Genomic DNA, 23195 nt, shown 5'->3' on the forward strand with positions numbered 1-23195 from the left:
TTTTACTTTTAAATTTTACTTTAAAGAATTTTACCTTACTTCAGACCATATTATCATGACAGTTTTCATGGTAACTGGAGACTTTTTGATGGTTAAGATGGAGCTCAACTCGATTGCATCTAGTAAATATGAAATAATAAGAGCAAATATGCACATGCATTAGTGTGCAAATCTCTTCATATCTACCCTTTGTCCACCTCTTCACAGTCAGTTCTTACCATTCCCTCAAAGTACACTTCTCCCATAGTCATGACCAAATATTGTTCAGTCTCTGAATCATGCAATGTTTATTAGTTCTTAAAAATAGTGCCTGTTCTTCTTATTGCTTTGTGTCCCTTCTCCCTTTTTCAAAATGTCTAGTGCATAGTCAGTGATCAATATGTATTGATACTAGAAGAGTAGTAGTAGCAGTATGTTAAGAACCCTGAAAAATTTAAAGAGGTATTTTCAGATCAGAATAGCATTTTAGGATGTTTGCTTTAGCTTAAATGTGGAAGAGGATGGTTTGTAGACCCTTAGAATTCCAAATAAGGAATAATTAAAATCATAAGAAAAGGTAGGACCACTGGGAATAGAAGTGGAAGCACAGATTGGATTAACTGTTAAACTGATAGAAGCAGAAAGAGCATCACTCCCAGGTTTCTAGCTTGGACCTCTGAAGCTGACTGTGGTACATTTCATGGGGAAAGTACCAACTGTAAAATAAATGAGTTCAAGTTTGCATTTTTTAGAATTTTGGTATCTGTGGGGCAGCCAGCTAAATGCCTAACACATAGTTAAATACTAACATAAGTTAATAACCCTAATACCAGTTGATAATTAAAATAACTGAAGTTGTGTTTTCAGGGAAGTGACTGCCTAATTGTGTTAAGGGGGATCCTGGATATGTATGATGCTAATAGTGAACAAAATGATGTTCATTTTGCTTGTGTAATTTGCCCTAGGAAACAGCTAGTGAAGGCCAAACTCCTTAAGTTGAACGCAGGCAGATCTACCTGCCTCCACTTCTCTTTCTATGACTTTGTATTAAAACGGCAGAAAAAGGTAAGGTGATAAGTTAGGGAAGTTTATCATGAGCAAAATGGCATTAGCAGATATAAGAATACAATCTAACAAAAGTTTCAGGACATCTCCTCGGTGCCAAAGAGTGTTCAGTGCTTATCATAAGACAACAAACAAGTCACTATTTACCATCATAATCCCTAACAGCAAAAGTTTTAAAAGATATTGGGGGTGGGCCGCGGTGGCTCAGCGGGCAAAGTGCTTGCCTGCTATGCCAGAGGACCTCGGTTCGATTCCCGGCCCCAGCCCATGTAACAAAAAAACGGAGAAACAAAATACAATAAAACAAGAAAGTGTTTAAAAAAAGATGTTTCCCTTTCTTCTATCCTTCCTTCCTTCTCTCTGTCTTTCCTTTAAAAAAAAAAAAAAAAAAAAAAAAAAAAAAAAAAAAAGATATTGGGAATATGTAGGTAAATTGCAATTTTATGTAATCCTTAGAGAGGAGATGTTTAGTGCTTGCTAATAGCAATCAAAGAATGGAAACAGTGCTATTGCTTACTGGTTTTACTTTTGTTATTTGGTGTCATTCCCAGCTCCTGAACTGCTCTCATCTATTTTCTGACAACTGGGGAAATTATGAAAAGGAAAAGCAGCATGTTTCTTTCCCATATTCTGGAGATATTGAAAAAATATAGTGGAGCAGGCTAGTAGGCCCTGCAAATTCAATTTCCTCCATATCTTCTTCTCTTTCTTTCTTGAAAGAGAGAACACATATATTTGCATTGCTGTCCTGCTTCAACTAATGCCCTTTGGTAGGGATTGCTATCTCTATTTTAAAGATAATGAAACTAAAATATTTAGGGTATAGTTAATTCACTTGCTGTAGGTCTTGTGGCTAATGGGGCAGGTATTCATTCATACATTATCATATCTCCTCAAACTCAGAATTTGAATATATTGTGAGAATGGGTGACAATATGTAACCTTATAAATATAATAACTTAAAATATATCTGACAATTTGAAATAGTCTTTTGTGATATAGCATCAAATACAAAGTGGTTCATGGCAAATAGATTATTTGATGTAGACCACAGAGTTCTTTAAGTTAAGATGGGGTGGGGATGGTGAACGGGGACTGATGAGTGTTGAGAGTTTCCCACTGATGTCTTGAAATTCACAGTAACCCTAGGATGGATAGGATTTTGCCAAGCAGGGTAGAGGTTGGGACATCAAGACAGAATGAAGAACACTAAGCATGAGGATGGTCTGTTAATGATGGGGGGATTTACACCCTCTGCTGAGGGAATGAATCAATCTCCCAGGAGCATTATGGAGTGAAAGTCCGTACCTCTCTATCTTCCACGCAACCTATTTGCACATGGAGTGGTATTTTGAGGTTCTTGCTGATATGGACATTTTCTACCTTAGTTCTGTTTTGGGTGAATGAGGCTCTTAACCATTATCTGATCTAGTACTTTAGGATTCCTGTTGCTTATGTTTACATAGTATCATAAAGGAGCAGACTGCCATGCAGTCCGTAGAAGCCCATTCCCAAGTATAGTAAATCAGTTTTGCTTGCTGATACATTACTGTCATCATTCTTCAGTAATTACCCATATGTTCAGAAAGGTTTTAGAATGAGCTTACCATTCCCATGATAATTGTTGGCTGTAGCAAGGCTCATTTTTCATTATTGGGATCACACTATGTTTATAGGTCCTGAGGAGTTTGTTCTGGACTGATGTAATGCAATTTTGCAAGAAGTTGCAAATTTGAATTATTAATTCATTTTAAGGTAAGGTGTTTTTTGTTTGTTTGTTTTTCTTGTTTTAACCAAAATGCATTCTAGGTAGTATAATGCTCTTAGGATAGTAGGGGGCAATATTGACTTAAAAGGAAGAGTTGTATGCAAAAACTATACATATATCCCTTTAACTGTAAATGCAAATTGATGGTTCACCAGTTGTTCGTCTATCTTCTAATTTCTACATACTATCTTCACTGTCAAGTTAATTTTCAGAAAGTTGTTTCTATTCAACCTTTACTGAACAATCATCCAATTCATTGTTTATACTGAGAAAAACAATCTCATGGATATGTGATATTGAAAAAAACTATTCCCAAAGATGCTCCAATGAGTAGACTGTTGTTTGACTGGGCCTTAATTCCATCTAGTAAACAGTACATTTTGTTTCTTTAGACTTGTTTCAGAAGTGACCTCTATGTGACTACTCTTTGCCCAACTGAGATAAAGCAGAGGGATACAGCAGTCAAATCAGAACTGGCTTCTGGCTTCCTATACTCCTGGGCAGATGAAGTTTTATTCACTTACTTCAGTTGATGCTTCCAGGAGGATACAGATACTTCAACTTTTCAAGATTATTCAAAAGCAAAATGGAGCTTGCATTTAATGTACAGCCTTCTTTCTCATTCATTGAGGACTGTCAAGTGATGGTTTTCAGTATTCCATCATGGAGGAAGTGAGAAACACTAATGAAAAACAGGATTGCCCAAATAATTTTGCATTATCTTGGTCTCCCATCTTAACCTGAGGAGTACCTCCTTAATAAACACTATTTAGCAAGTGACTGGGATATAGCACACATTTTGCCAGAGGTATAGTACAAAATCAAAACATGAGCTCTGTTTTCTGTGGCTTTTCTTCCTGCTGGCAGGTGGTTGTGTTTATAATTGAACTAAAATTCAAAATTAAAGAAGGTTTTGGGTGAATGGAGAAAGAGGCATGGTTATGGCATGAATTTCGAGTGAGTAGAGAAAATAGTAGAAGAAATTTTAGTTGAAAAGTTAGCTTGAAGTCCTCCTGTACCTCAATTATAATTTTAAGGAGTTTAGAATTTATTCCTTAAGCAACAGGGAGATTTAGGTTTTCAGGAAAGTGATAGAATTCTTCATAATATCTATTTTAAAACCTTTGTATTTATTAATCATATAAGACTTAAGTCCTCAATGAACACTAAAATCAGGTATGTATAGTTTACACACACATGCACACACATGCTCACACATAGTAAAGTTTCAATCTTTTTCCACCCATACTGACCCCTGACCCCCACCCCAATTCCAAGTCACCATGATGTCCTAACTAGACAACTACTCCATCCTTCTAGATTTCCTTTCTTACAGTTTTTCCTCTCACCAATCTAGTTTTCACAGAGCAATCAGAGCAATACAGCCATAGTATTTCTCTTCTGTTTAAAAATATTTCTATGGCTTCATATTACATTTTGAATAAAATCCAAATTCCTTGCCCTGACCTGCAAGGCACCCCAATCCCTAACATCCTATGAACTTCTCCATCCTCATTGTTTTGTCACTTGCTGTGTTCACTCATGGAGCTCCATCTGCAATTTTCCAACAATTCTCTGGTTTTCTCAAGCACATTGAGCTCTTCTCTGCCTTGAGTTATTTGTCTGTGCTCTTCTTCTGCTTTGAAGTCTCTCCTTGGTTCTTTGCACTTATAGCTTCTACTCAACTACCAAGTCATAGCCTCAGAGAACACTCATAGCCTCAGAGAACACTTTCCTTGCTTAACCAAGTTAGAGCTTTACCCATTCCTGTTATTTTCTGTCATTGAACTTGGTCAAGTTACTACATGGTAGGCATCCCAGTTTAGCCTCAAGTATTTGTTTGTTTGTATTTTCATTGTTTTTTCCGAATCCCTCATTTATAAAATTTAGAATCTGTGAGTATTTTTCGTGTTCCATTCTCCAATGTTTAATCAGTACCTAATACAATGCCAGAAAAAATAAGCACTTAATATGTTAAATTGATTACTTAAATAATTGATCAATTAATGAGGATGCCTCTTGTCAAGCAAGATAACACAGTGCTGTCTGCTACATCATCTGTGTTTATTGCTCTCTCATTCCCTTTTCTTATTTTATACCTGGAAAAAATGAGGGATCAAAGATGTTTACATTTCAGTTCTTGCCTTAAGTATAAATGAGAGGAAGGACTGGGTAATGTCCCATCCATTTCCGTCCTATCTAATAGAAATATAATGTAATTTAAAATCTCACATGTGATTTAAAAATTTTAGTAACCACATTAATAAAAGTGAAATGAAACAGGTGGAATCAATGTAAATAATATATTTTAACTCAATATATATAAAATATTATATCAACATTAAGTCAATATAAAATATTAACATTTTATATCCCTCTTTTCTCACTAAATATTTTAAATTTAGCAGTATTATACATTTAAAATATGTCTCAATTGAATGCTAAATATTCATTAGGAATACCTGATCGGTATTTAGATTTCATAAAATTAACAGTTGAGAAATGAGATTGGCATCCTCACATTATTCCAAGTATACTTAAAAGTTTTCCATTAACATACTCAAGTACCAGTTATACATTTAAATTTATTCCAATTAATTTAAATTCACGTCTCAGTTTCACTAGTCACTTTTCAAGTGCTCAATGGACACATGTTATTAATTTCTAACATATTGGACATCAAGATCTGGAGAGAAATTAGGAGTGTGAGAATGCGTGTGTGTGTACTTTTTTCCCAGACTTAATGAAGGGTTGATCGTTCTGATAAAAGATGTTTCTCTTTCATACATTTACAATAGAGACCAAGTTTCTTCTCTGATAAAATGCTCAGTGACTGCAATCATGATGATGAGGCGGCATTCAGAGTTCTGCTCATTACAAACTGAGTGCTTGGCTTGAAAAGACAATTGCATATTGATTGATTCAAAAAAGATGCCTAAACTTCTAACAAACACCAGATGCTTACTGTTTTGTGGCTCTGGCCCCCAACTGCTCTGCTGTTGTCTGCTCAGCTACCACTGAGTGTCACTGTGGGCTGAGAGCATGTTCAAAATCAACCGCCAGGAGAGCTGCCTGCAATGAGAGAAGGGCATGAAAATGAATGGTGTCAATCTATTGAATTCTCCGGGGTTTCTTTGTTCTTCTTTTTGCTTCTGACACTTGTATGCTTCTAAATCCATAACAAGCACACGAGGAAAATTTAATCAGAGCACAAAGTCACTGAGGAGCAGCCTGGTAGATAAATATCACCTATCTCTGAGGATCCTGAAGTTGCCGTAATAGTCAATGTAGAGTTGATTAAGGTTGGGAAAGTAAGATTTATTCTTGTAAGGAAATACCATCAGCATCAAAAATAGGGGCTTGGTTTTGATGCCTGTTCTCCTTCTAAATATCTAACTTCTGTTTGTTTCCATTAGACTTGGAAGGATACAAGCCTTGATTTTTCTTATTGTTTCTTTTTTCATATTATTGAAATCTAAATGGTTTTGAGGTAGTTTGCATTAAAAGACACATATTTTAATGATGTCGAAAGAAGCTCAAGAAGCTACATTATAGGAACGGAAAGAAAAATATAATTTTGATATACTGTAATTTATGAGTGATCATTAAAAATTATTTATACTTTGTGTCAGCTTTACTATATATGGAAGAATGGAGAGTTCATCCTTAACTGATATTGGTAGACATAGGAAATTATATACTACTTTCAAAAGAAGTGACATCTTTCAGACTCAAAATTCTAAACAGTATTTTTAAAGAAGGGATTTATACAAAGGATACGTAACTTTGTAGTGAGGAGTCACTGACAGTAACTAAAAAATATAACCGAGAGTGTTCTCCCAATGACAGTTTGTGTATACTGAACCAAAAACGTTATAGTAAAATGATAATTAGTAAAGGAGATTCTATAGGGAATGAAGCGATTCAGATCCAGAAGCAGGGTGTTTTGTTTGTTTGCATATTCATTTGTTTTGTTTTATCAAAGTGTTTGAATATTACTTCTAGAACGTTTGGTGGGGTACATAATAATGCAGTATCTATTCATTGAATATGCATATTCCTTTAGCTCTTCTCAAATAATTACTTCACTAAAGATTGACAAAATTAGAAAAGTAGCTGAATTATATTTCTCTGTATTTCCTTTAAAACTCGGGAGGCTGATACTGTGAAAGCATGAAAAGTCTATCAGTTCAAAACAACACCACTTTTGTGAGACAAGTTGCTGCTGGGGCACACATATGCTTTAAATGACAGACATATGGGAGTCAAGACTGATAACTAATCTTAATGGTTGAGAGTTATATCTTGTGTTCACACAATGAAGGTGAATTTCACAAAGTGAAAACCGAGAACTTCAGAACTTTGGTTGTTTGGAAAGTGGGCGACATCCTCAACAACCATCAACTAATTATTTGAAGTTCTAAATCCTAAGCAACTGCATTTTAGTCCATTAGTCCTCAGCACGTTCTTGTGAGTTATGCCATCTTTATAACAAGCGGAGACCCAGAGAGGCTCAGTGATTAACCAAGGCTTCATACCTAATGATTATCACAGCCAGAATTTATTCTTGAATCTGACACTGAAGACACAGCTATTAGCCTGCACTCAGTTCCTCTTCCCTTTGTTGATTTAGATAGCTCCAGATAGGAAAGATTTGCCATAGTGATATTATCACAACCTTATATGGAATTAAAAAAAAAAAGGACTAATGAAAGGAATTGGAAATTTCTCTTGCCATGTAGTTGGAAAAAATCTCCATTACCTTACATGTCTCATTTTTCCAGAATACTGCCTTTAAGGTCACTTAGCCTCCTCAAGTTTGAGTTTCTTCATGTAATTCATGAAGTAAATAATATCTATCTTAAAAACTTATTGTGAGAATTGGATCTATGCTTTATAAAGCACTTACCAAGTTCTAGCTCATACAGAGATTTCAATAAGTTTTAGTTATTGTTGTCTTTTTAAGTCACTTTCTTTTTGATGCCCATCTTGAGAACCAAAAGTCATCTATCATTATGATAACTGCAAACACTTCAATTCAAACATTACTGATTCCCACCTATAAATGGTTCCATTTAACATTGAGAACATTATATTTTGACACACAAGTAATCTAACATTTGCCTACCTATCCACCTTCCCTATCCAATACTATTCATCAGCAGATTTGGGAGGGTATTTGGTTTGGGGGTATTAACAGTTTGCCAATAGGGACAGTATTAGCTAAAGGTATTTGTTTGCTAGTTTGTTTTTGTCTCAGCACTCTGGTAATTAAGAGAAAGCTAGAATTGACCACTTTTAGAAGGAGTGGGGATTGGAAGGAACTGGGATATTATGGGATATAAAAAGAGTGATGCTATGGAGTGTGAGATATGGTGACTCTGAGCTGAAACGGAATGATTGTTCCCATAAGATTTTAGAGGGCAGGTGTTTAAATAACACAACAATGAATGGTAAGGGGTTGCCATTCCTCGGTAGTGTGGAAGCTCTCACAAAATATTCCACATCACCTTTATCCTCAATCTTCTTACAAGGTGGAACACATGATGATGTAAGTAAAATATCAATCTGGATTGAGAGTGTACTGCAATTTATTTGCGTACCATATAATAAGTACACATGGCAGGGAGTGGGCAGGAAGTAGGGGGTATTAGTTACATAGGGCTGCCATAACAAAGGACCACAATCTGAATGGCTTAAACCAGAATTGTATTATTTGGAGGCTAGAAATCTGAGATCAAAGTTTTAGAAGCCCATGCTCCCTCAGAGACATGGAAGAAAGAATTTGTTGCATGAGCCTCTCCTACCTTCTGCTGGTTATTAGCTATCCCTGACATTTCTTGGCTTGTAGCTGTATCAACAACAGAACGCGTTCTGCCTCCATTATCACATGACCTTCTTCCCTTTGTGTGTTTCTATGTTTTCACATGGTCTTTTTACGAAGACACCAGTCTTTGGATTTAAGGCCCAATATGACCTCATCTTAACTAATGACATTTGCAAAGAATCTAGTTCTAGATAAAGTCACATTCTGAGGTTCCAGGAGAACATGAATTTAGGGGGAACAGCAATTCAACCCAGTATTAAGGCATGTCCTCTATAAATGTTTGTTCCCTTCTATTTAATCCTCTGAACCACTTACTAAAATCAGTGGTAATATTACTATTTTATAGATGAATAAAATAAGGATCAAAGAAGAAACAAGACTTTTACAGGGTCATATCGTTAGTAAGTAGTAGAGCTTTGATATGGAATCTTAGTCTTTTTCTTTCTATTACCCCCTCTCTTTATATTAATGTTTTCAAATATATTTTTAGCTTCAGAATACTTTTTAAAATAAAGTCTTACACAGAAGCCTCTCTATAAAACAGGTAAAATCTCTGCATCTGTTTACTGTGGGTATGAGGGTCCTAGTAGCCTGGCCTCTCAAAAGTCCCTCCCTCACCCTCACCTGACTCCTAAGATACCTCTGTGCGTTCCTGGGTTTCTGTGGACCACCGTTTGAAAACCACTGAATAATACGAAATGTGTTTTCAAATAGACCGCAGGCCTTTCGAGTTATTTACTTATATAGCGATATGACATCAGATAAAAAGATAATCTCTTCACTCTAGGATTTTTATATTCTAAAACATAAAATATATAAAAGGTGTAAAAACAGCATTCAAATAATGAAAGCAACTTGCCTGCTGGTAAAGTTGAAGTAGTGTAAAATTTGAGTGATGGAAAGTGCCGAGCCTTCTGGCTTGTTGCCTTTTTGGGCCAGGGTGTAATATAGTAAACTAACAAGGCATTTTCCCTTCTCTTCAATAGCTATTCCTTTCATTCTAAGAACTTCAAAATATCTTCTTTCTTTTTTTTATTGAAATAAGTTTTGTTTTTTTTTTTTCCTGTCCTCCAACCCCACACCAAATGAATCAAGGAGATATTTAACTTTCCTGGATACTTTCATTTACAAAATGATACATGCTTCATGCAGGTGGATACATAGCTATCCCATGTGGAAAACTGTCTCCCAGCTGGCTGGATCCCGTAGCTCCTCTCTGATCTTCACAGACTTCTTTGCAGACTGGAGGGGAGAAAACTCTGGATGCCCTCTGTGTACTGAACAAAGGAGTCAGCATGGACATCTTCAAACAAGTTCCTACATCTCCAAATATGAATGTATGGACTGCCCTTTCTCACCCCGAGCTTCTTCCCAGAGTGTTCAAGGCTGTTTCCAGAACAGAATCTCTGTTTGCCTCAGTCTTTTAATTTAACATTTCTCTAATTACCAGATGCCCAAGAATGCATGGGACCTGACTATAGATGTCTCTTTGACAAAAGATATATGTGGCTAAGGTTGACCAAGCATAAAGCAAACAGTACTCATTTATTCTTAAAAGAAATAAACACGGGTATAATCTAATGAGGACCTCATTCTATTATTAGAGCCATCTCCTAGCTCCCTGACCAGTGGTCAGTGGAAACAAAGGAATAAGACTAATTTATTTAGTAATTTTTTTTTTTTGTAAATGATAAAGCAAGACATAGAGGAGGAAAAAAAGGAGGTGGAGAACTAAAATATGTTGACCACAGATAATGTGATAGGCAGCATGCTATAAAAAGCTCATGAAAATGGAAAGTGAGTTATACCAGAATAAGTACTACGAAAGTTGTGCTGCCACTGCATTCTCGGCATATCCCTAGTGCAGATCATATTATGCTGAAATGACGTTGTCTCCACATGGCTGTTACTACAGTGTGAGTTCTTCAATATCATATTCACACCTATATTAATTAGCATTGCGCCTTATGTAAATCTGGAGTGAAATCAGGAGAGACCGACCCGAAAGCCTCTGGCTAACCTCCCTGTGGCAACTCTCCCCCACCCCACCCTGCAAGTAGTGGAGGCAACGAGACCTTCTCTATTCCAAATTATCTGCTCCTCTGTCAGTGAGAGTGACCAATAACCTCCTAAAGGTGATTATAAGGCCTTTCCTTAATCAGTCTAGATTTTTTGATGTTTTAAGGTCAAATTTCTGTGTCCTTAACAAAATCTCTTATTGGTAAAAAGTTATATGAAATCTTTTCTATTGAGACTCATTTTTCCATGTCAAACTATATAGAAATATATTTTAAATGTAAAAATTAGTAAAGTATTTTATACTTCTGAAAGGATTGATATTAATTCAAAAAGAATTTACTTAAGTATATAATATTGTGATTCTGCTAAGTATGGGGAACATGATGAGAAGGGAAAAAACAACAAATCCCGTGTTAATAATGTGAAGGTACTATGATATAGTTTATTATGTAATTAAATTATACATTATACTATAATATACTGCATATTATAGTAGCTATATAGAATATTAGTGTTGCTTTAGGGGTACAGAGTCAGAGCTTCTAAATGAGGCTGACTGGTCAAGATAGGTATTTTTCAGGAGGTGAAACTTTAGTTGAATTTAAATTATAAATAGAAGTTAAGAGTTATATGATGAAGAAGAGTGAATAAGGGTTTTCTAGATAAATAAATGTGTCGATTGTTCGAATACATCCAGGAAACATTGTTTTAGATATATTACTCTGGAAATGGTGTATGTTTATATAAATATGATATTTTAATCATAAAAGCATATTGTAACAAGAGACTATCATCTTAGAATCAGATGTTATTAGCCCTCCACCAATAGTGTATATCTTTAGTATGTACCTACTACCCTAAGAAAGTTAAACACTTTTATCTGATTAGAAGAGCATTTCTCAGATAATCAGAGAAAAACGTGTGATTGGGGGAAAGGAAATAGTGTCTTGATCTTTTATTTTTAATGCAAGTATGTCATGGTTATATATGTAGGGATCCTATAGGGTGTCTACAATCAAAGGACGTGTTGAAGAGGAGGCAATCCCATTAATGAATATACAGGTCTTATTCAAGAAAAACAGTAATGACATCATGGCTCCAAGTTTTCCTGTTTAGAAAGAGAAACTTGAGGCAAAGTGGGAATTTAATAAAGCGACTGTGTTTTTTTTTTTACTTTTTAATTGATTACTGTTTGTAGTAGAGTGGGAACACATGAGATTGGGGGCACAGACTCTGGGATGTGGGTCTGTTGCAGCCCCTCACTGTCTTAGCGCTTTACTTCCCTAAGCCTCAGTTTCCTCCTCCGCAGAAAGATTGTGATAGGTTTGTGTGAGCCACAGGTGTGTGAGCCATCAATACATGGCCCAGCCCTTAGTAACTCATAAAGTGCATTTCAAATGTTAGGTGTCTGTGTTTTGTCCCAAGACACCAACACCAATGCCTTGCTTTAATATAGCAGTCACAATGCAGTTGTCCTACAGATCTATTCCATATTTGATGTAGCTAAAAGAGCTTTGATATGGTGGGCCATGGTATCTCAGCAGGCAGAGTTCTTGCCTGCAATGCCGGAGACCCGGGTTTGATTTCCAGTGCCTGCCCATGCAAAAAAAAAAAAAAAAAAAAAAGTAAATAAAAAGAGCTTGATAAAATGTATACAAAAAAAGAAACGCTGCCAACTGTAACCACAGCAGATCCTAAAGAGATCACGTGTCAGCTTAAAATTTATCCTGATAAATTATTTGGACTATCTTCAAGTTGGATTAATATTCAAGGTAAGGGAACAAATGCAATTCTAGTGTAATTAGCAGTAGGGACTTTGGGGTCAAGTTAGATTGGATTTGAACTCCAGTCTTTCCATATCCTATTTTGTTGAATCTGAACAATGTGTTTTGCTGCTTGGGCCTCAGTTAATTCATCAGTATAAAAGAAATAATAATGAATCTCATTGTTTGTATGTGTGCGAGAGGGAGTGAAAGATGAAGGAGAGAGAGATGGGAGAAATAATCCTGAATATAACACTGATATGATGAATATAGTATTGGCTTAATGGGACATGCTAAAAACATTAGTTATTATCTGTTCTCAGAAAATAATCCCATTGTCTTAGGCAAGTCATTACTCTGTGAAGAATAAATCACATTTTAGTTGCCCGATACCCCTATTTTAGCTACAGAAAAGTACTTAAAATATTCAATGTGCATTGCTGCATAAGTTTAGCCAGGAAAGAAGAACTTTGGGAGCTGTCACTAGAAGATAAGATATCTCTAAGACTGAGGAAAGGCAAACGAGCTCTCGATATTAACTGTGTATCATCGTAATTTTTAATTTGTCATCAGTTTTAGATCACAGCTCAACACAATGAAATGATTTATGTCAAAACTGTATTGGCCCAGAAAGTCCCCTTACACATTCCTGTGTTTTAAGATGTGGTCATTTATCTGAAGGCATCAGATGCCCTGTCTTTGACAAGAGAGTATACCCACTCAAGGAGCCACCATGCAATGCTGAGACCAGCCTCCCCACCCCTGGGCTCAAACGTGCCTTACTCTGAACAAGCTGTTTTCCATCAGGTCCCCAGGTGCCTGACAGATTTAGGTGGGTTGGGCTGCTGATTTTTATTTTCCATAATCGATATTATCCTTAATAAACTTCTAAGAGAGGTACCCTTCCACTTATTCCGATGATTGTCTTAGATTCAAGATTTTTAATTTTTAAAACAGGCTTGGGGGTAACACAGATCTGGGTTTCAATTTGGCTCTGACATATACTATCTGTGTAGCCTAGTAATTTAAAGGAATTTAAATTCCTTAAACTTTTGTTACTTTAATTGTTAAAATGGACACAATGTCTATCTCACATGGAAAGATATAACTGAGTATATGTAAACTATTTGAATGAACGTCTGGCATGCAGCATAAAGTAAGAATTCAAAAAAATTGTGGTTTGTTTTATTAGTGATAATGACAAAAACAGCAACTAATATCTAAGCTTTTCCTGTGTGCCAGATATTGTGTTACTTTTATTCATAACTTACTGCTCTTTTATGCTTCCATCAGAGTGCTGTGCAGTGGTTAAGCACCAAACTTCGGGGGCTGAAAGTCTGACTGTGTGCAATTCCTTTTCTGTCACTTACTTTATCAAGTAAATGAACTGCTAGACCTGTTATTGCATCTGTAAAATGGGAGTAATATCAAAACCAACTTCATCATAGATAAAGATATTCAGCATGAGGGTACATCTTAAGTGCTTGGCAAAATATCTGGCACACATTAACATTTTAAAATGATATTATTTCACCCATAATTATTATTGTCACCTCCATGTGCTTAGGTAGTATTCTAAAATGGAGACAGGGAAAGTGATTTATCTTATATAATTATTAGTTGGAAGCAAAGTCCTACATTTTTCTGTATATAGCTGTGTGGTCTTAAGGAAATCATTCATTAGGCCTTAGAATCACCCTCATCCATAAGTGAGAAAATGTACTAGTTTTATATTGCTGTCCTAAGAAATTACCACCCAGCAAATTAACACTTAACTACAGTGTCAGTAAATCAGAAGTCCTGCTCGTTGTGCCCATGTCTTCTTACTGAGGCTCTCACGTGTCTGAAGTGAAGGTGTAGATCAGATTAGGTTCTTATCTGAAGGACTGGGGGAAGAATCTTTCCCCAGACTCATTTACGTTGTTGGGAGAATTAAATTCCACACAGCTGTAGGAATGAGTTCATCATTTCCTTGCTGGTTGTTATCTGAGGATGGAGGCCTCTTTCCTGTTTCCTTTGAGGTGTTCCCCTTAGCCTCAGAACCCACAAAGTTGCATTGAGTATTTATCAGGCTTGGGTTATCTCTGGCTTTTCCTTCTGCAACATCTATTCTCCCTTCAGGTGGAGGAAATTTTTGTTTTTAAGGTTTCATGTGATTAGATTGGGCCCACCTACATAATTTAGGACAATCTCCATATTTTAAGGTTTGTGACATTTGTGTTTGCAAAAGCCCATTGCCGTGTTTTGTAGCATATTCACAGTTTCCAGGGATTCAGTATGAGCATCTTTAGGGGACCAGTCTGCCTACCACAGGAAATGATTGTTACCTTAAAGCATACTGTAATTAGTCAAGTGATGGCACATTCAAAACTGTGTAATATAATAGCAATGCAAGTAGCAGTTGTTCAGTAAATATTAATTTTTCCCTTCATGATTACCTAAAATACTTTACATTTCTAAAATATATCAACTTCATGCTTCAATATAAAGATAATTTATATAAAACACTTTGAAATTTTGGAGTTATATACAAACTTAAGTTCTTATGTTTGTTATATTTGTAAGGTCTTATAAAACATAGTGGCTAAATATTGCAATGTTCTGAAATCGATCTTAGGATGCAGATACTCAGAAAATTATCAGTGGCAATCATTATGTTGCGATCCATGCGATCTTGGATTTGTTTCATTTCATATCCACCAATAAAATCAACAAGGAAAATATATACATGATACAGTTTTGTTTTGTTTTATTTTTTTCTGATTTATTTTCCTCCACTACAAAGCTATATTATGTCAGGTTTGGATAAATGTTGACATATATTGTTTATTTCTCCAGAATAAATATGGACAGGAATACATACTGCATTCCATAAGGATTATGCCTATGTGGATAATGTAAAAAAAATAAGCAATGATTAATGGATATACAATATTAATTTTTAAAATAATATGAAGCCTATAATATTTATGCAGTCGAATTCACAGATTCATATATTCAGGGAAGAAGGTGTTTTCCTTAAAGTTTTCAATATTTAAAGCAAGAAACACTCTACATATATTTTTAAATTAAAAATTAACTGAGAAGGAAACTAAGCTCGACTATAATTGCATGCAGAGCTGGGATAACCATATTTAACAAAAGGTTTCCACATCATATATGTGATTAAAAGCATTTTCTGCATATTCTTAAAAACTTTGTGAATATATTTTGTATTGTTGCCTTATCTTACAGTGAAAAGATTTTATTCCAGCAAATTCAATTGGAAAGTATTTCCTTAGTGCCTTTTACATGCTGGGCAAAGTACTGGGACTGGAGTTAGGAAGATGAGGAAGGGCCTTCCTTCCCCCAAAATACTGTGTGAGGATAAAGCAAGTAGACAGAGGAGGGAACATTCCATGGTTTAAAATTCTGATCACTTCATTTAGGAAAACTACATAAACTAACTCTTTAACAGGCATTCATACAAAGTTTGTATTCAGAATGTCACTTCATTGCTCCAATATGTTACAACAAGGTTACACAACATTTTTTCCCTGAACCTGCAGCTTTATGCTAAATTGTTCCTAATTTTGCTATTTATTAATGAATATTCAGTTGCCTTGGGACCTATAAAAATTTGAGACTCCTGAAACCTCAATTTGTTCTACAATATGAGGATAATAATGACCATAAATTATAGTCACCTTGTTTGTTGGGCACTCTCATCTTAATTACATGTTTGCTGTGCATTCACCTGGAATTTTATAATCAAAATGTGATTAACAACTATAAATTAAATCATTGTCTGAGGCACTGCCAGGATTAGTGATGTGAAGTCTGATCAATCTTGTGGAGCTTGATGTCTCCTAGGAATGGAAACCAGCTCAGGAATTCATAGCCTGTTTTATTGTCTCCTGCAGCTTGGCCATTTAGATCAGTTAAGTGAAAAAAGGAAGAAAATGTATTATCTGTCTCAAACCTGTGGCAGCCAAGTGAAAAGATTTAGAAAGTCATAAAAATCACTCTAAAAAAGAAAAGAGTATGGACCCAATTTGATCTGGGTGGTTTGGGAGAAATGGACCAGAGTAACTCTTGTCCAGCAGTTCCTGAAAATGTCTGCTCGGTTTTGTCCTTTATGCAATAGCAGAGGAGCGTATGTTATTTCAAATCTTCTAACAAACAAAAATTTAAAATTCCATAGCCATTCCTGCCTCCGCTTCTGTCTTATACATGCCTGAACTATTACAGTCATGACAAGAAAAAAAAAAACTATTTTGTGCAGATAAGTCAAGGACAAATCAGTGTAATAACATTTATTACAGAGATATGTATGAAATACTATGGAAGCACAGAGGAAAGAGAATTGCCATGTTATTTGAGAGCTTGGAGAGATCTTGGAGACCACCCATGGCCAAATTCCTCTCTTTTCTGGGAAAATCAAAACTCAGAGAGGTTGTGGCTTCTCTAAAGTGATCCTGCTAAGGTCATACCACTTGGGTATGCTGCTAAAATCCAATAACTACTTCCACCTGAATTTTCCTTTCCTTGTTCTACCTTTCCTTCCGGGAAACATATTCCAAAATATCATATTTCTTGCCAAAGGAGATTTTTCCAAAGCCTCCAAGATCTATCCTTTGATCAAAAAAGAAATTGCCTCATAGTCTTTTAACGTTCAGCATTTAACCATTTGCTATTTTATCAAATATTTCTTGAGTTCCTAATAGGCTCTAGAGATCTCTATGAACAGGAAGATTACCATCTTTTCTCTGATTGAATGGATTAAGTACCAGGAAAGACAAACACTAAGCAAATAAACTAATACAATAACTACATTTGGTGATGTGTTGTTAAAGCAGCAAAATGGACATTGAAGTACTTGGGGCTAGGGGGCTAGATATGTGAAGGACATGCTTTAGAGAGGATTAATAAGGAAGGCTTTAGCAGGAAATCACATGGCAGGAGGCGGCAGGCAAGCTAAGACTTGAAGGTTGAGGTAAAGGGCTGGCTCTGAACTCATCATACTTTCATTTCCAGCTCACAACACCATCTCTATCATTCCTCACAGAAGGAATAGTCTAGAACTCTACAGGTAGGAACCCCCTGTGTGTCTCAACAAGAGGGAGTCCCTCTGGCTCTCTAAGGCTAGTTTCTTCACCTGTGCCCTGGAATCCATCTGTCCGTTTCTCTACATTTTGTCTTCTTTCTTCTATATGGTCAGTTCTTCCTTTTCCCAAGTGTTCTAGTTTGCTACCTGCCAGAATGCAATATACCAGAAATATAATAGCTTTTTAAAAGGGGACTTTAATGAGTTGCAAGTTTACAGTTCTGAGGCCGTGGAAATGTCCCAATTAAAGCAAGTCTATAAAAATGTCCAAATTAAGGCACTAACAAGAGGTTACCATCACTGAAGAAAGGCCATTGACGTTCAGGGTTTCTCTCTTAGTTGGAAAGCACATGATGAACATGGGGATGTCCGCAAGCTTTCTCTCCAGGCTTCTTGTTTCATGTAGCTCGCCAGGAGACTTATTCCTTCTTCATCTTCAAATGTCTCTGGTGGTGTAGGCTCTGTGCTTCGTGGCACTCTCATCATTCTAAAAAGGGACTCTCTCCCAAATGCTTCCTCTTTTAAAGGATTCCAGTAAACTAAATGGGTAGAGTAGACTGGGTAGAGTCACATCTCCTTCTATTCAAAAGTTCATTCCCACAATTGGGTAAGTCACATCTCCATGGAGATAACCTAATCAAGTTTCCAACCCACATTGTTGAATAAGGCTTAAGAGAAATGTTGCTCCCACAAGATTGATTAGGAATAAACTATGGCTTTTCTAGGATACAGTAATCCTTTCCAACTGGCCCACCAAGCTTCCCTCTATTATCTTTCAGACACATTTTAGCCTCAAACCTCTGCCCTTCTGACAGAACAATACAAGCAAGAAAAAATAATGAGAAAAGAAAAGGAAAAAAAAAACCCTGTGTTGAATACTTCTGATGCCAAATTTTCATCTCTCATATGTGGCCAAATACCCTGTTAAGAGTTATGCTCACTCACTCACTGCATAATTCTCTTCTCCCATGCCCTCCTCAACCTATGGCAATCTGGTATATTTGCCCATCAATGAATTGAACTGTCATCATTATGACCTCTCTTTTCTTTTTTCTAAAAGTAATGAGCTCTTAGTCTACATTTTACCTGCCATTTCAGCCACTGTTAAATATTATCCCCTCCTGTCTTTAAAATACTCATTTTTCTATAATAATGTCCTGGACTAATTTGAGATAGTTTCAAGCCTCTTTTTTTTTCTCTTTCCCTTCCTCAAATATGGTTGAGTGTTTTGCTTCTCAGTCCTTGACAATATTCTTTCCTCACTGTTTTCCTGACTGTTGCCTCCATTCACAGTTTCCAATATGAGGTAGATATACAGAGAAGGTTTCCACATTTATATAAAATGTCGAGAATTCTCTTCTGAGCCCTGGTCCTGAATCTCCAAGTGCCTCATCATTTTTTTTTTTTTTCTATCTCACTCACAGAAATATGGAATACAACCTAACCAAAATTTTTCACTCCAACTTGATTCTTTTCCACTTTTTCTTTAGCAAAATTATGCCCTGCCTAATATTCCTACTGCCTCCCTCTCCTTAGGCTCTACTGTCTGGATATCTTTGAATTCTGTTCATTTCTTTCTATCTTTATGGCCTTAGATTGAGGCAGCATATTTTTCTCCATGGGTTACTGAAGCCACCTCCTAAATGATTTCCCTGCTTTCCCCTCTAATCCACTTCCAAAATTCAGTCAAAATATTAGTTTCAAAATGTAAATCTGATCTGATAATTTACCTTCCCTCCTTTTCAAGTAAAATATTATTAATATGCTTTATTAATATACATATCTCCCATGTATACTTTTCTAGTCTTATCTTCCTACTCCCTCTTAAACTCTGTTTATAGTTCCCTGAACATACTACATGCACTCATGCCTGCTTTTCTTTCCATAGGTTCTTGATTGATGCTGAATATAGCACCTTTCTTCTAACAGTTCCTTCATATTCGTCCTTCCCCAACAAACATTCATTCCACCAGAATCCTTGTTCCTTGCCTGCTATTTTCTACCTGTTCTTTAGTTTTTAGCCTTATATAGCACTTCTGAGACACTTTCCATGATTCTCTAGACTGGGCTAGAAGTGCTAACATTTTACTCCTATAGCATCTCAGTCTTTCACTTCCATGCTACTTGGGCACTTTAATGAAGATTGTATTGTTTATATGTCTTTGGGGGCAGGAACTCTGTTTTATTCACAGTTATACCTAGTTACAGTTACATGGTTAAAGTTAGAGAAATATTTGTTGAATAAATGAGTGAGTGAAATGGAAGACAAGCATATCTTTCCGTGAAAATCACCTTGGTAATATTGGAAATTGGTCGTGCTTGAACATAATAATCCATATATTGAAAGAATCAGCTAGCAGCTTTATGAATGTCTACTCTTTCAATTCCACAGAAACTCAGCAGACAATTTTATCATCTCTATTGGCACGGAAGAAATGTGAAATTCAAAGATGTAATGCTTGTTTCACAATTTCATAAAGCTAGTTCTAATGGTGACCATTCTTGAGCATCTACTTTATGCAAAGACTGTGGTGGGCATTTTATGTAACTATAGGTATAAACTGTATTCAGAACAAACTGTATAGCAGACATTTCCTTCAATTTTAAGAGATAAAATAAGCTCATAGCAGATAAATTTGCCCCAGAAAACATGTTTTTTTGGCCTATGTCTTACTGTCAACCAATGTAAGGATAAGATTGTCTGCGTATTTTACAAGTTCAGAAAGCTAGAGAGAAGGAACCACCCACAACCACTTTTGTTAAATACATACATAGAAATGAAAAATGGATATTAAGCTAACTTGAATTGTTTGACAGTAATGACATTAATTTTTTGACATTAATTTTTATCTGCAAAAGCATTTAATAACTTGTACAGAACTGTTGAAATATTCAATATGTGCTCAGATTTTTACTGAGTAACCATTATAAGCCAGGCACTGGGCAAAGTACTCAGATGACATTGTTGATTAGGAAATAACTTCAACCTTCACAGAGCCCACACACCAGTAGGGAAATGAGAAAAGCATGTTTAGTTGCAAAACAATGGGATTAACTTCCATTATGGGGACATTTAAGGCTACTGACACTATAGAGGGAAGTCAGTTCCCCAGTTCTGTGGTGAAGACCATCCAAAATAAGTTTTTTACTAAGCTGATCATTAAAGGTTGAATAAGAATTGTTCAAGTGAATTGAAATGTTGGAGTGCAGTGGGAGAGATTGTTCCACAAGTCAGAATCAGAGTTTCAGGAAGCATTTCATTAGTCATGGATTAGTGACTTTTTACATATAAGTAGAACTACTCCCCTTAAAGTGTCTAAAATCCCACTGTATTTATCATTTTCTGATAAATTCTCTTTTCATCCTACCTTTGAAGAAATTCCCTTTATCCTTTTTTCTTCCTTTCCTATAATCCACATGATGTAAATTTATTAAGTGACTACCTACTTTGGGCCAGGCATTATGTTAGGTTGTGTTGAATTATCAGTGTATTGAAATAAACAAAACACATCTGTCAGAATAAATTCCATCCTGCAATACACACCAAATAAAATATGAGAATTCACCATATGCTTAGGTTTATTTTCTTGGATATTGTCTCATTCTTCTTGTATATACTTAACACACAGTCTCAGGCCAGAGGAGACAAAGAGGCAACAATCAGAAATGGGCTGATTGTTGTGACTGGGTCAGTTTTGTTGGTCCCACCTTCCTTCCTCAGTATCTCATAGGGAGGAGGAGTGTCTGGGGTGGGGTAGAGAGTAAAGGGTGGGGGAGAGGAGATGAGATAATGACCATCCTGACCACTTATTGTTGGTGGGGTGTGCTGATTTGAAAAAGTTTATGTACCCTAGAAAAGCCATGTTTTAATCCTAATCCCATTTTGTGAGGGCAGCCATTTCTTCTAATCCCTATTTAGCACTATATGTTGGAAACTTTGATTGGATCATATCCACAGAGCTGTGATTCGCTCAGATGTGGGTATTAAACCTGATTAGGTGGAGACTATTTCTCCCCATTCCAGGTGGATCTGGATTGGTTTTATGGAATCCTTTAGAAGAAGAAGCACTTTGGAAAAAACTAGAGAACAAGAGAGAAAGCTGGAAGATTCAGATAGAGCAGAGAAGAATGACAGGGACACAAGAAAGCTATAAAAGAACACCACGAACTACATAGCCATGAGAAGCAGAGAGTCCACTGGTCAGCGACTTTTGGAGATGAAAAAATAAAATGCCTCCAGGGGACCTGGAGAGGAAGCTAGCAGATGACACTATGTTCACCATGTACCCTTCTAACTGAGAGAGAAACCCTGAACTTCATCGGTCTTCTTGAATCAAGGTATCTTTTCCTGAATGTCTTAGATTAGACATATCTGTAGACTTGCTTTAACTGGGCATTTCCATGGCCTAAAATACTGTTAACTTGCAACTTATTAAATTCCGCTTTTAAAAAGCCATATATTGCACTCCAGCAGCTAGCAAACTAGAACATGGGGCTCTTGACTGATTCCCTTTGCTAAGTGGCTGGCTTCCTTATGCCACCGGGACTTCCTTTTTTTAGGAGAAAATGAACCTACCTGGACTGCCTGCTGTTGCTAATTTGGGAGTTGAGAAAAGCCCAGTCTTGGAGGCCTTTGTTCTGCTGGGTGGGGCCATGTAGGGCACCATGCTACTGTGTTGTTCCTCTAATCAGTAGTTTCAAAACTAATTTGTCTTCTTCTTACCCTTTCTCAGAGTTTTCCTTTGATTTTCTCTCGCCTTATTTCCAAGATTTATAATTGTGCTTAGCATGAACGAGCAGAGAGAAGTGGGTCTACACAATCTTGTCTAGACCAGAAATCCTTAGTTTTTAATGGAGTTTTGCAACAAATTGGAAAACAAAAATGTTCATGGTATATACTAGAGACCTGTTGCAATGTTATATTTTGCCTACTAAATCTAATCTAATGCAATTCCTGACCCTGAGTCCATTTCTCAATGCATGTCCACAATGTTTAATTTTCTTGCATTCATTCATCTTTTCAAGAAACATATACTAGACACCAATAGTATGTCTGAGGCTTTGAAAGGTTCTTGAAACCCAGTGATGAGGAAGACAGACAAAGCCCTATCCTCTTGGGACTTTCATCTACCATGGTATTGCATATGGAACTCTTTCCTTGTTTACTAAATGAGAGGCAAATCACTTACTATGGTTTTTATGACTGCTATTTTTATGCACCTTACTCACTTTGATCACTGGTGAGTCACTCTTCTGCAGGCTTAGTTCCTTCCTTCCTGGAAAGCAAGAGGTAAATAGCATTACTTCTCCCTCAGAATTTTTGGGATGATTTAAAGGAACCCCAAAATATGAAAGCCCTGGTAAACTACAAACTGTTATGCAAAAGTAGTATGGCATCCACACCATGTAGTGCAGTGGCAGAGATCATTGTTATTTGTATTCATTAGAATCATCATCAATCACCAAATATTTGCTAGGTAATCACCACAAGCTAGACTCTGAGAGTGGCTGCTTTCCAGTTGATAAGGGAGTAATTTTTGGACCGTAGTTCTCAAGTTCTTCAAGGGAAATAGAATCACATATACTGTATTATCAATTCAGCCTAAGTAAGATTGCCAAGGTTATCAGAGTCACTACATTATAGAGATAGGACATTTCTGTATTTAAGTGTTTTATTTGTATGTATAT

This window comes from Tamandua tetradactyla, chromosome 8 (genome assembly GCF_023851605.1).
Source record: "Tamandua tetradactyla isolate mTamTet1 chromosome 8, mTamTet1.pri, whole genome shotgun sequence".
NCBI lineage: Eukaryota > Metazoa > Chordata > Mammalia > Pilosa > Myrmecophagidae > Tamandua > Tamandua tetradactyla.